The 12,486-nt window shown below is 50.2% G+C and overlaps 1 protein-coding gene across 1 annotated transcript in view; it reads left to right on the forward strand.

The window, feature by feature from the left end:
• Positions 1-12,486, forward strand: part of SPRED2 (sprouty related EVH1 domain containing 2) — a 124,772-nt gene that overhangs the window by 37,850 nt on the left and 74,436 nt on the right. The gene's annotated exons all lie outside the window — the stretch shown is intronic.

Genomic DNA, 12,486 nt, shown 5'->3' on the forward strand with positions numbered 1-12,486 from the left:
GTTAGTCATCTTCCTCTGTAAGGTGGTGCTGGGCACCTCTGCCCAGACCATCGGACATCTCTGCAGGTGTTGCGATCATCTGTGAGAGTTCTGGACTCTGCAGATTTCAGGAGGAGGCCAAACACAGGCAGGGGTGACAGCATCAGGTGAGCATCCTCAGCATCGCTCAGCACCCACTGTTGTCTCTGGGTGGTGGAACAGCGGAGGTTTTTATTCTGGTGTGTTACAGAGAGAGAAAGAGTCCATCCGCTGATTCATTCCCCAAGTGGTTAGTGTGTGTGTGTGTTTTAAGATTTATTTTGTTTATTTGAAAAGCAGAGTTAGAGAGATTCCATCCACTGGTTCATTCCCCAAGTGATTAGTGTGTGTGTGTGTGTGTGTGTGTGTGTTTTCAGATTTATTTTGTTTATTTGAAAAGCAGAGTTAGAGAGATTCCATCCACTGGTTCATTCCCCAAGTGGTCAGTGGCACTGCCACTGGCTTCCAGTGACTCACCAATAAGGGATGCCAGCGTCACAGGCAGCAGCTTAATCCACTGTGCCACAAGGCTGGCCCCTGTATTTACTGTTTTTTGGTTACCTGTTTTAAATATTTCTTCAAGAAACCTGCTTTACTTCCCAGGTTATTTTTTTTAAGACTTCATTTATCCACTTATTCATTCATACATTTGAAAGATAGAGTGACGGATTGGGGGTGCAGACCTTCCATCTGCTGGTTCACTCTCCAAATGGCCACAATGGCCAGCACTAAGTCAGGCTGAAGCCACAAGCCAGGAACTCCATCTGGGTTTCCCATGTGGGTGGCAGGAATCCACCTGTTTAGGCCATCTTCTGCATCCTTTCCAGGTGCATCGGCAGGAAGCTGGGTCAGAAATGGAGCAGGCAGGACTGGAACCAGGCACTCCAGTATGGCATGTAGGTGTCCCAGAAAGTGGCTTAATCTGCTATGCCACACACATACCCATGTTCCAAGTTTAAAAGATGCATTACTTTTTTAAAAGTTTTTCTTTTAATCTAGATTTTCTGTTAGCGCAATATTTTCAGCTCCTTCATAAATGTGTGCATGGCAGAGGTCTTCCTAGCCGTCATCCAGTTAGAGCAGCTCCCGTCTGTACCAAGGGACACCTCTAACTGTTGTCTGGACTGTGGCAGAATTTCTGGCTGTTTTGTTTTGCCACAGTAAATGAGCAGTTAAAAGGTCCTGGCATTCTTCACCCAGGGGATGCAGGCATGACATTTCTTAGATGTGAGAGATGTTTTTGCTTTTAAATCTTGGAAAACTATTATCTGACAAATATGAACGTTTTAGTTACTTGATTTTCAGTGGGGACTGTGATGTTTTCAGCTAAAAACATTTAAATTGGGGTCTGTGTGTTATGTTTGGAAGAAGCTGTGTGACGTTCAAAAGTATCTATCACTCCCCCTTCCCTACAACATACTTCTTTTGGGAGAAGAGAAGAAGGTTCTTGCTGAAACGTTAAAGTGGAGTATTCTTAAAATGTTTAGTGTCCAAGGGAAAGATTATGGTTCCCAAGGCAAGATGTTCCTTAAAAAAAGAGCAGGCATTTGCATTGCTGCTTCTGGAAGGGGGATGAGGCGTCCGTGGGGTGAGAAGAGAGGAGAACTGAATTTTCTGGCCTGCCCAGGTGGAATCTTGATGCTGGGGCAGAGCTGGGAAGTGGAAGAGGAAAGAGGGCTGGGGGCTTGGGAAGCTGGAGTGGGGGGCAGACGGGGCTAGTCAGGACCCCGGGGCCCCTCCCCAGGACCAGCAGCATGGCAGGATTTCGCCCTGACCCCTGCCGGTGGTACCCACTGAATCCCGTGGCTCACTTGCTGTGCCTATGGATATTAGCTGAACTGGGGGCTTGTGAGCTGCCCAGGACACCAATTTTACCCCTAGGCCAAGGAGAATGGGGCCAGGGGTAGGCCAGGAGCTGCACTGAGAAAGGCCATTTAATTAAAGACTAGGACTTTTATTACACTGGACCCGGCTCTCAGGGTTTGAGTTTTGCTTTGGGCGCCCAGGGGCTGTCCGTGAACACTATAGGAGTGTGCCTGGTTGTGTGTGTGTATTGGGAAGAGTGCTTTTCACTCCCTGGCCTCCTGGCTTTGGTCCCTTGTCTGCACTGGTAGTCACCAGATGGGACTGAAGACTCCACCCCTGCCGCTCCTGAAGAGACCATCTCCCTGTCACTCTCAGGAAAGCAAATGGAAAAACTGTTCCTGGGGGCCTTCACTGCCCTCTCAGGGGCTCAAGAAGTCACCACAAATGGAGCCACAGCGCCCAGGCTGGAGTAGGAGCACAGAGAATGCTGGAGGCGGGCACAGGGCAGGGGGCGGCCCCGCCCACACGCTGGCCAGGGCTGCCCCGACCTCACCCTCATTTGCTGGGCACCGATAAAGTCTCTGGCCCCGCCCCTAGTGGGAGACACAAGATCCTTACCTTGAGGGCTCAGATTCTGTTTCATAAGCTCTGGATTCGCTCACATTGAACTTGCTTCTCCCCCAGACAGGTTGTATGAAAACAAGGCCCTGAGCAGGACCTTGTGGGTGAGGCACGCACTCAGCCTGCAGATGGGTGTCTCACAGGTGGATCGTGGTGGCTTTTCCGCAGGGTCTCCCTGCTTTTGCAGTGTTTGCAGGTCCTCTTTCTAGATGGTTATGTTTGTGGCAAATTTGCACTTCTGGTTTTGTAGTCTATGTACCTAAATTGGAAACATTAGTATTTTATATTTTCTGGTTTATTTTAAGCAAGTACTCCACTCTGGAGTTCACATGCGCACAATTTCCTAACCTTTCCAACGTAGACCCTCATTGACTTCCAAGACAACTTTTGCAGCTTTGATAGGTTTGTTGGGAGATTTTTGTTGTTAGTTTTTGTTCACGGGCACCAGAATTGAATTTGCTTAGCCATTATGCTCCTTTAAGTAAACTGGAGCACTGGGTGTACTGACCTCCATGTTGTGTAGAAACCTGGAAACTCCCGGATGAGGGTCACAAATGGTCAGTCACGGACAGGAGCCGCCTGTATTGGAGGGAGAGCCCACCTCTGCCCTCACCGTGGCCCTTTTGTCTCCAGAGAACAATGGTTGTATTCCTTCATGGAGAAAGCACAGGAAGACATCCCGCAGACTTGGACGATGGTCCTGGCTCCAGCGTCCTGTGACTCCAGCTGAGGGACCGGCAGCCACTGAGCCGCTAGCACGTAACCACACCACGCAAGGTGCTGGGGTCATGCCTCGCAGACACGCCCTTCGCCCCGGCACAGCAGGAAGGGCCCCAGACCCTGCCTTGGGGTTTTAGATGTGCAGGGTATTCACTCAAGCCTTCAGGGTGCAAGCGTCTCTCTGGAACATTAAAACCAGCTTCACCCTCGGAGGAGGAAAAAGGAGCTCTTAGAGAGCCATTTGTGGGAACTCCATGCTTGTGATGTGTCAAGTGTGCAGGGAAAGCCAGGTCTCTAAGTAGATATTCTAGAAGGTGCTTCTTTACCCAGGACTTCGTAAGCAGCCAGGTGCTCCGAACGTCCAGAGTGGCAGCGGAAGAGCCCAGACCTGAACCGGCCTGCCTTAGACAGATGCCCTGAGCATCTCGAATGATCTGCTTCCTCTAAAATGGGGATGCAGATGGCACAGTTGACAAATTCATGATGTTGGCGTTAAGCATGTGCTGGGTTTGCAACTCTGCTGTGGCTCTGCGGGGATCAGAGATGACCTTACATCTTCAAGGAGAGACCCTGTGGGTGCAGAAGCCTGTGTACAGGAGTACAGGTTACACCCATGCCACGGGAGACAGAATGGAGCATAAGCGGCCTAGCCCTCCCCTGGCACGTGGTGCCTCTGCAACCCCTGCCCTTACTGTTAGCGCCTGTTGGACGTGTCCCTTGGTTAAGCCTGGTGAAGATCGGCTGAGGTCCGTGGACGCACAGGATAAATGCCTCTGCTGTCTCATCTCACTTCACCATTCCCCGCTGTGGCTTTGCTTCCATCTCCCACAGGCACGATCACTTGACCATTGCTGGAAAAAGCAACACTGCCCGGACGTTTAGGAAGCGATTTGGGATCCCCAGTGTTTTTCTTCCTCTTGAAAAATAATAAGCAGGTCTATGTTACCAGGGTAGTGATTATCATCTGCCTCTTCTGCTGCCTGCCCCAGGGCTGCACCCTGGCTTAGAAGGAAATTCAGGGCCCTAAGCATTTTCCCTTAAAAGCTCATCATATGCAGGGAAACGAGATCTTGTTAAAGTTTCCAGGTTCTTATCCATGTCCTCCCTTTCGATGGCCCTGGGTAGATTACCCTTTCTTTCTCTGGGTTCTGCCTCCCTCCTGTCAGGCGGATGGAAGTAAAAGGGTAGATAATGCTGATCCCCTAATTCCGTCTGTCTACCCCCCCTTCCCCATGCAGGTGCCAGAGTCCACAACTGCAGCCTGGCAGATTTCACAATGGCCATGAAGTTCATGCCAGTTCTTATTCAGATTGCCCTGGGACCCTCCAGAGGGCACAGAAATCTCCTTAGGGAGTTGTTTACTTTTCCTTTAGCTTGTTACTTGGCAGGGTGGCAGGGTCACAGGAGGCTTTGGAAGTGTCCCTTAACAAGGGGAAAAGCAAGATTCCTAGTGGCCATCTTATAGGAACTTAGGATAGGCCCTACTGTGTGCCTCGTTTTGTTCTGGAGAGAAGGGAGTGCATGGAAATGCTAAGCAAGGGACCCTGGGACGCTTGTTTACCCGAGGCATGAAGGAGAGGCAAGTTAATAAGTATTCCACTAAGCTGGAACCAGAGCACCCGGGAGGGAGCATCTGAATGGGTCACCCGAGAGGGTGGATACGGATCTCCTTGTCTTGAAGTCTTCCTTGGGGGAAGGATGAGGTTCAGGAGGGCTAGGAGAGGGGGAAGGCTTTTCTCAGAGGGAAGAGTAGCATCAGGTATATGCAGTCTGTGCTGTCACACTGGGCCTCGCACGGGACTAAATGCGCTACTGTTGCTGACTTGAAATTCTTAATAAAGTCTGAACAGAAGGTGGCCCCAAACAGTTTTCGTTTTGCATCAGGTTCTGCACATCATGCAGCTGCTCCTGCCTGAGATGGAGTTAGAACCTTGGGTTTGGACCAGATGAGGGAGAGTTTTGTCTGTCCAACTTGGGAACATGTGGCTTTCCTCTGGAAGAAGGGTGACAAGGCTGGTGGTGCAAGGAGGCCCGGAGGCTGGTAACATCCTGCTGGGACAGAACCCCGGTTCTCACTCCTGCTGGAGATGGGTGGGCTCTGAGCACTGGGGACCAAGGCCGCGCGGGCTGCTGCAGAGGTTTTAGATGGGCTGTAGGAGCCCAGCAGGAATGCAGAGAAAGAAGTCCCGGAGCCAGTGCAGCGAAGCAGATGTTTTGCAAGAGTGGGTGAGGCCCTTTCCCCAAAGACCCGGAAATCCGTGGAGGGACGGCTTGTGGACACAGGCGCGGCAGCTGCCCGGCTGCAGCAAGTGACCTGCAGATCAAGGTCTCTGTCAGCACCGAGAGCTTCACTAGAACAAATATTCATCCAAAAATAAACTTCCCGTTCTTCCTGTTTTTATAACTTGCCTATTTCCTCTGAGTTTGGGGCTGGTCTCCAGTTCCGTGGGTTATTAATCTTCAGAGGATCAAGACCTCTATAGAAGTATTTCCTGTACATGTTTATCTACCCAGCCTGAAATTATTTTCTCCAAATGATAAGAGAACTTTTCCACACGGGCGGGGCAGGCTTCTTTGAGAGCTTTCGTTAGGCACACCAGCGAGTCTCACCAACCCACAGAGGCGCATCCCTGCACCCAGGAAGCCCAGGCAGGTGGGGTGTGGCCTCCTGTAGATTTTGAGAGGCATGTCAGTCCACCTCCTCTAAGTGGGAGGCCAGAGTCCCAGGGGTGTCTGCCTCACTTTTAAATGTCCTGTTGAATTGCACAGGGGAAGGTGAGGGTAAGAAATCCCTGCTCCTTTGAGGAGCTCAAAATATCACTCATTAGAACATGGTGCTTTTCCCTCCCTAGCCATGTTGCAGCTTGGCCCGAGCTCAGACCCGATTGACAAATAGACAAGCTTGGTCACGTTAGGTGGGTGGGTGGTTTACTCATCAGCCCCAGTCCACCTGCCTCGGGGAGCCTTCCTTGCTCTCCCGCTATTTGTGCGTACAAACCCCAAGCCAGCACGCTGGTGGGTATTTTTATACCGTACGCCTTCTTGTATGGCTCTTGCAGAGAGGCCGCGGTGACCGGCTGCGTGGGCGGCGGCTTGTGCCGCAGCACAACTTGGAGGGAGGCCAGCTGCCTTTCCCTGACGCCTTCCGAGGTGGGGCTGGGATGCCCAGTTTTCAAACAGTACCACCGCAAGGCACCGGAGACTCAGGTGGCTCCACTGGGAATTGCTGTACCAGCCATGGCCTGTAGACCGGTGCTGCGCCTTGTCGTAGCCCCTGGCTCTGGCTGCCGAGCCCCTGAAATGAGGCTAGCGTAAACCAACCTGAGCTGCCAGTGCAAACTACACATCAGGTTTTGAAGCCTTATTACAAAGAATCTAAAGTATCTCATTAGTAATAACGTTATTTTGACTACTTGTTGGAAAATAGTTTAGATATGTTGGGTTATGTCAACATGTCATTATAATTAATTTCACCTGTGTTGTTTTTGGTGCTCTTGTAGTGTGATTGCTAAGGAGACTTGAAATAAAAGCCTACGTGGCTCAAGTTCATTTCTGCAGGACTGTCTTGCTACTCCATGCCGTGAGTGACTTCAGCTTCCAATGTGGCTTCAAAGGGAGTGTGTTCCCAGAGGAGGCCCCTGTGCCCTTGGCCCTGCTGAGGGAGTGACCCAGCCCAAGACTGCCCAGGGCAAAGCGGGGGACAACCTCTTCCTAAGCAGAAAGTGAATCCCTTACTAAGTGGCGGGAATTTCTAAGAACCCTTTCCCAAAGCATCTCTCCTGCCTTCCTTTTTTTCTTTTTTTTTTTCCTCCAATTTTTAAAATGTATACAAAGTGAGCAAATTCCATGTATTTCATGTATACAGATGTAGGAGCGCACTGATCCTTTCCCCCTAACCTCCCTCCCGCCCAGCTGTTTTCCTTCTTCACCTGCTTTTCTGCCCAGGCTTCTTCCTGGAACCCCCACCCCCGCAGGCTGTCTCAGGAACTGGGAAGCCACCGCTGCAGGCCACTTCCCCCCCTTCCCCTGCTGGAGTCCTGTGGACGTGTTGGGAAAACACAAGGTGGATCTGAAGCTCAGAAATCCCCAGGCCCACAAGCAGTCACCTAGCGTCAGGCTGGCACTTCAGGAGGGGGGTGGGGAATTCCGCTGGTGTCTGAAAGCCCCAGAGAATTCCCTGTCACAAGGAGGACTTTCGTAGTGACTGCGGAGGGGCCAGCAAGAAGCTTGCTGGGCTGTGAGCTTCTCGTGTGCTGTCACGCAGTGACATCTCCCTGAGCGGGCACCTGTGTCGGGGTCCTGTTTCCAGCCCCACACTAAGCATTGCTCACTTTGCCATGGTTTGTCCCCCTTGTCTCTTAGATCCTGGACCTCTGCTGGAGTCATCATCATGGGAGTCAACATTTATGGAGTGCTTGCTGTATGCAGGCACAATGCACAGGGCCTCTTCACAGTACAGTTAACCAGTGTGACGATCTGATAAACTCTGATGCTCTTGTCTCCCTGTTTTTTGCAGATGGCAGGACTGCAGTTTAGAGAGATAGAATAAGTTGTCCATGAGTGAACTCATAGCTGGAAATCCATGGGGCACAGGTGCAACTTGGGCCTTGCGACTTCAGAGCCAGTGTTTCACCATGTAGGAGTCTCTGCTCCATGCAGACTGACTCCGTGTTTGCATGGTTCCATCTGCACGAGCATTTGTTTAGTCCACATGTCCTCGTGCAGACTCGGACACTGTACCACCCAGCTAAGAGTGAGGAGCACTGGGTTCCTCTGGCCTTGGCTGGGAGGACTCCCTCTCATTTGGCTTGTTTCCTGCTGTGTGCTGCAGAAGTCCTCTACCCCCACCCCCCCGGGCTGTTGTATTCCAGGATCCAGGCCTATGAATGAGCCACGCGCTCTGGAGTTGGCCTGCTGTTTGGTTGTATGTCTTGATGGCTTCATAGGTCAGATTCTTCATTACCTGGCTGTCAGTTTCCCCAGTTCTAAGATGGGGATATGAGGAGTACCTCCCTCAAAGAACTGCTTTGAAAATTAAAGAAAGACAGGGCGTACTTGCCACATTGGGTAAATGCCAGCTAGCATTTCACCACGCTCATCATTAATGCCATTTAATGCTTGCATGATGAATTGCAATCATATATGAAATGTGACAGCAAATATAATCTTGTGGCTTGAAGTTTTTGTGTTAAGGCAAACACACATCAGAGCATGTACTTTTGGATTTGAATATTGTGTCTTTGAAAGCCGTAACCTCACCTTGGGAGGTTCCACATTCATCTTGATTCCAAACCTGTTTTTGAAACATGTTTGGATGCCTTTTTCGAGCTCTTTTCAGGAAAAAAATACATATATGTATATATTTATATATAAAATATATTTTTATGGGGGCCATTCTTGGCAATATTAAGTATTTGTTATATCAAAGTTGATTTTAAACAAGATTTATTTTTTTATTTGAAAAACAGAGTCAGAAAAAGAAACACACACACTCACATACACACAAATACCTCTCCCATCCACTGGTTCTTTGCACAGATGGCCACAACAGTCAGGACTAGGCCGGGCTGAAGCCAGGAACCTGGAATTCCATCTGGGTTGCCCACGTGGGTGGCAGGGGTTTAAGGACTTGGGCCATCTGCTGCTGCTTTTCCAGATGCATCAGCAGGGAATTGCATTGGAAGTGGAGCAGCTGAGACTCAAACTGGCACCCACATGGGATGCTGACGTCACAGGCATCTACTCTGTAAGTTATAGCATGAGCTGAGTGGCCTTTGCATTTGGGGATTGTATAGCTGCAAATAGGGCCAATAAGAGAAGGTCACCAGCATCCAAGGGGTAGAGTCCAAACCTGACTTCTAACCTAACCTGACTTGCCTTGTGACTTACAGAATTCAAATAGGAAAGGGTGTGTGTTAAGGGAAGAGCCCACAGGTCGCATCCTCAGCAAGCATTGTACTGCTGGGTGTGAGAAGCACTCATCCCTGTCCCTGTGATGTCATACCGTGTACTGAGCGGGGCACACCTGGGCTGGAGGACAAATGCATGTCCCCATGAAAAATGGTAAAGAAGTTTCAAGGGCTTTGTGTCTTCAGGTTCAACGGTGACTAATACATGCGTCCGGGAGGGCAGGGTGCCAGGCACTATTTGGAGTTTGATGCCCTCTGGGGGAAATGGGAAGTGCCGAGTTCAGTCTGTCCTGAAGCACATCGGGGAGGACGTGGGGCTTTGACATTGAGCTCTGTCAAATCCCACCTCTGATCTCTCTGCTCATGCTGACTCAGGCATGACGACTTAAGATTACGTGGGCCTCGTTTCTTTCTTTTTCTTCTTTAAAGAGCGACAAAGAGAGAGAGAGAGATTGATCTTCCATCTACTGATTCATTCCCCTTCCCCATGCACCTGCAATGGCCAGGGTTGGGCCAGACCAAAGCTGGGAGCCAGGAACTCCATCTGTGTCTCCCACATGGGTGACAGGAGCCCGAGTCTTTGGGCCATCATCTGCTGCCTCCAGGCAGGCGCATTAGCAGAAAGCTGGCTCAGAAGCAGACTACCTGGGACTGGAACTGGCACTCTGGTATGGGATGCCAGCATTGCAAGCTGGCTTTGTAACCTGCTGTCCACCATACCAGCCCCTGGGCCTCCTTTCTTTTTTGCCAAGTGCGACAGGCTTGTTAGGAGGGAAAGTCGGAGGAGTTACATACAAGAGAGGCCTCAACAGATGCAAACTCTCCACCTTTCCCGAGCTCTGAGAATCTCAGTTAACAACAACCCCTTTGCCACAAGAAGTATACCGATGTACAGCTGATGCACGAAAATGTCCCTGGTCCCTGGTCCCTGTATCAGGCGAGGGTGGATTCCTGAGAGGAGTTCTAGTTCCTCTCTGCTTGAATAGGGCCAGCTGTTAGGGCTCCAACACTCAGCAGCTGAGATGGATAGATGGATTATATATTAATACAAGATGCATATTAATGCTTAATGCTCTGGTGCCTGACGGGGAGTGGCCAGTGGGATGTTTGGTCTGTACTGCGATCCAGATATTGATGACCGTAGACCCAGCTTCTGGTTTTCTTCTATTTGCCAGGTCCCTGTTTTTCCCTGTAGCTGTAGTGCCATCCTTGATTGCACCGGTAATTCATAGAAGTTTGGCCCAGACCCCAGACTGGGAGCCCTGGAGAGACGTGATTAGGCCAAGAGGGGCCCAGAAAAGCTCCGGCAGAGAGCATCCTGCTGCCACTGTCCTTCCACACTTAGCTCTGACTTCTCCCTGCATCACCCCATTAGCTTCCAGCACTAATTCTCAAACTTTTCTGTACACTAGAATTACCTGGGGAACTCTGAAAAATCCAGAAATTCAAGCCAGACAATTAAATCAGGCACCAGTTAAAACAGCAACAGAAACCTCCCAGGTGCCTCCAGTGTGCAGCCAAGTTTAACAGCCAGTATCTCAGGTGGCAGAGTGAAAGCTCTCCTGGTAGAGCTCCTTGCTGGGTCACCGACTCTGTCACCGACAGACCTCCAGGACAGAGGCGTCACCCCAAGGGGCCACAGTGGCACAGAGCCATGGTAACGGCCTGTCTTTCCTACTGTTATAAAACTGTTTTACTTTTAAATCTTTTTTCGGTGGACACTGTATCCCTGACCCTAGTTTCCTCCACCCCACCACACATACTTTACTTTTTTTTTTTTTTTTAAGATTTATTTATTTATTTGAAAGGCAGAGTTTTGGAGTTACAGAGCAAGATAGACACACAGAGAGAGAGGGCTTCTGTCTGCTGATTCACTCTCCAAATGGCTGCAATGACTGGAGCTGTGCTGATCCTAAGCCAGGATCCAGGAGTTACCTCTGGGCCTCCCAAGCGGGTACAGGGATGGGCCCAAGGACTTGGGCCATCTTCTGCTGCTTTCCCAGGCCATAGCAGAGAGCTGGATTGGAAGTGGAGCAGCCGGGACTCGAACTAGTGCACATATAGGATGCCGGCACTGCAGGCAGCAGCCTTACCTGTTATGCCACAGCGCCGGCCCCACACACACTTTTTATCGGGAGGAAGAGGTAGGCTGGAGTATTTCAAAGCACGTCCTATATTTCATCCCATTTCATCTAAAATACTTCAGGGTATGTATCTCAGAGATAAGTACTTTTAATTTTTTAAGATTTATTTATTTGAAAGGCAGTTACAGAGAGAGTACGAGAGAGGGATCCCCCATCCTCTGGTTTACTCCCCAAATGGCCACAGTGTCTGAAACTGGTTCAGGCCAAAGTCAGGAGCCCAGAACTCTATCCAGGTCTCCCACGTGGGGTGCAGGGATCCCAACACCCTGGCAATCTTCTGCTGCTTTCCCAGGTGCATCAGCAGGCAGGCAGATCAGAAATGGAGAACCCGGAACTCAAACCAGTGCTCATATGGGACGCCGGCATCATAGGCAGTGGCCCAACCCGGCCCCAATAAGTTCTTTTAAAACAGTAACCACAATACCATTTATTACACCTAAGAAAATTAATGGTAACACCTTAACCTTGTCTAATATTAAATCCGTGTTCCGTTTTCTCCTGTTTGTCTCAAAAGTGCCCTTATGTAGTTGGTTTGTTCCAATTAGGGCCCAAGCAAGTGTAATTTGTTTTTAATAGTTGGGCTTTAACCTCAGGGTAATGAAATAGCTGTTGTGTACACACACAGGTAATGATGCATATGCACTTCTGAAAAGAGGTGTCAATGGCATTGGGCTGAGCTGATGTTTACAGGATGTCTGTCTCCTTCTTACCTTCCCCAGCTCTTCTGTTGGGGCCTTGACAAGTTACAGAGGAAATGCTAATTGAGGCCCCAGCCACAGCCACTTCTGCACCCTGCTTATGCCTGAAGGCATATTCCCTTCTAGACTAGAATAGAACCTTCAGGATGCTGTGGAAAGAGTGAGTCAGCTTCGCAGCAGCTGCCTTAGAATGTCCTGCCCCTTTGCTGGAGCCTGTGACAAAGAAGGGCTGGGACTTCATACTGGGCGCTGCCAAGGGGTCTTGCTGTGGTAGCCGCCTAGGGAGCCACCTAGGACTTGTGCTGTGGTGGAGGTATTGGCCAACACCCCCTCGTTCCCGCTCTCCTGAGGGTGCGGATGGCCCTGTGTGGCCTTGCCTCCAGCTGGACCTTAGGGTTCAGGTCTAGATATTGACCAAGGAAGACCGCCCCCTGGGATAGTACCAGCCACCTCACCAGGCAGTGCTTTGGCTCAGTGTCCCCTGTCTGAGACAGGTGCTGTTAGGATGTCTTAAAGGGAAAATGCCTGGGTGGCTCCAGGTTGAATGGGTGGTGAGACTTTTTTTTTTTT

Source organism: Oryctolagus cuniculus, chromosome 2, assembly GCF_964237555.1.
Source record: "Oryctolagus cuniculus chromosome 2, mOryCun1.1, whole genome shotgun sequence".
NCBI lineage: Eukaryota > Metazoa > Chordata > Mammalia > Lagomorpha > Leporidae > Oryctolagus > Oryctolagus cuniculus.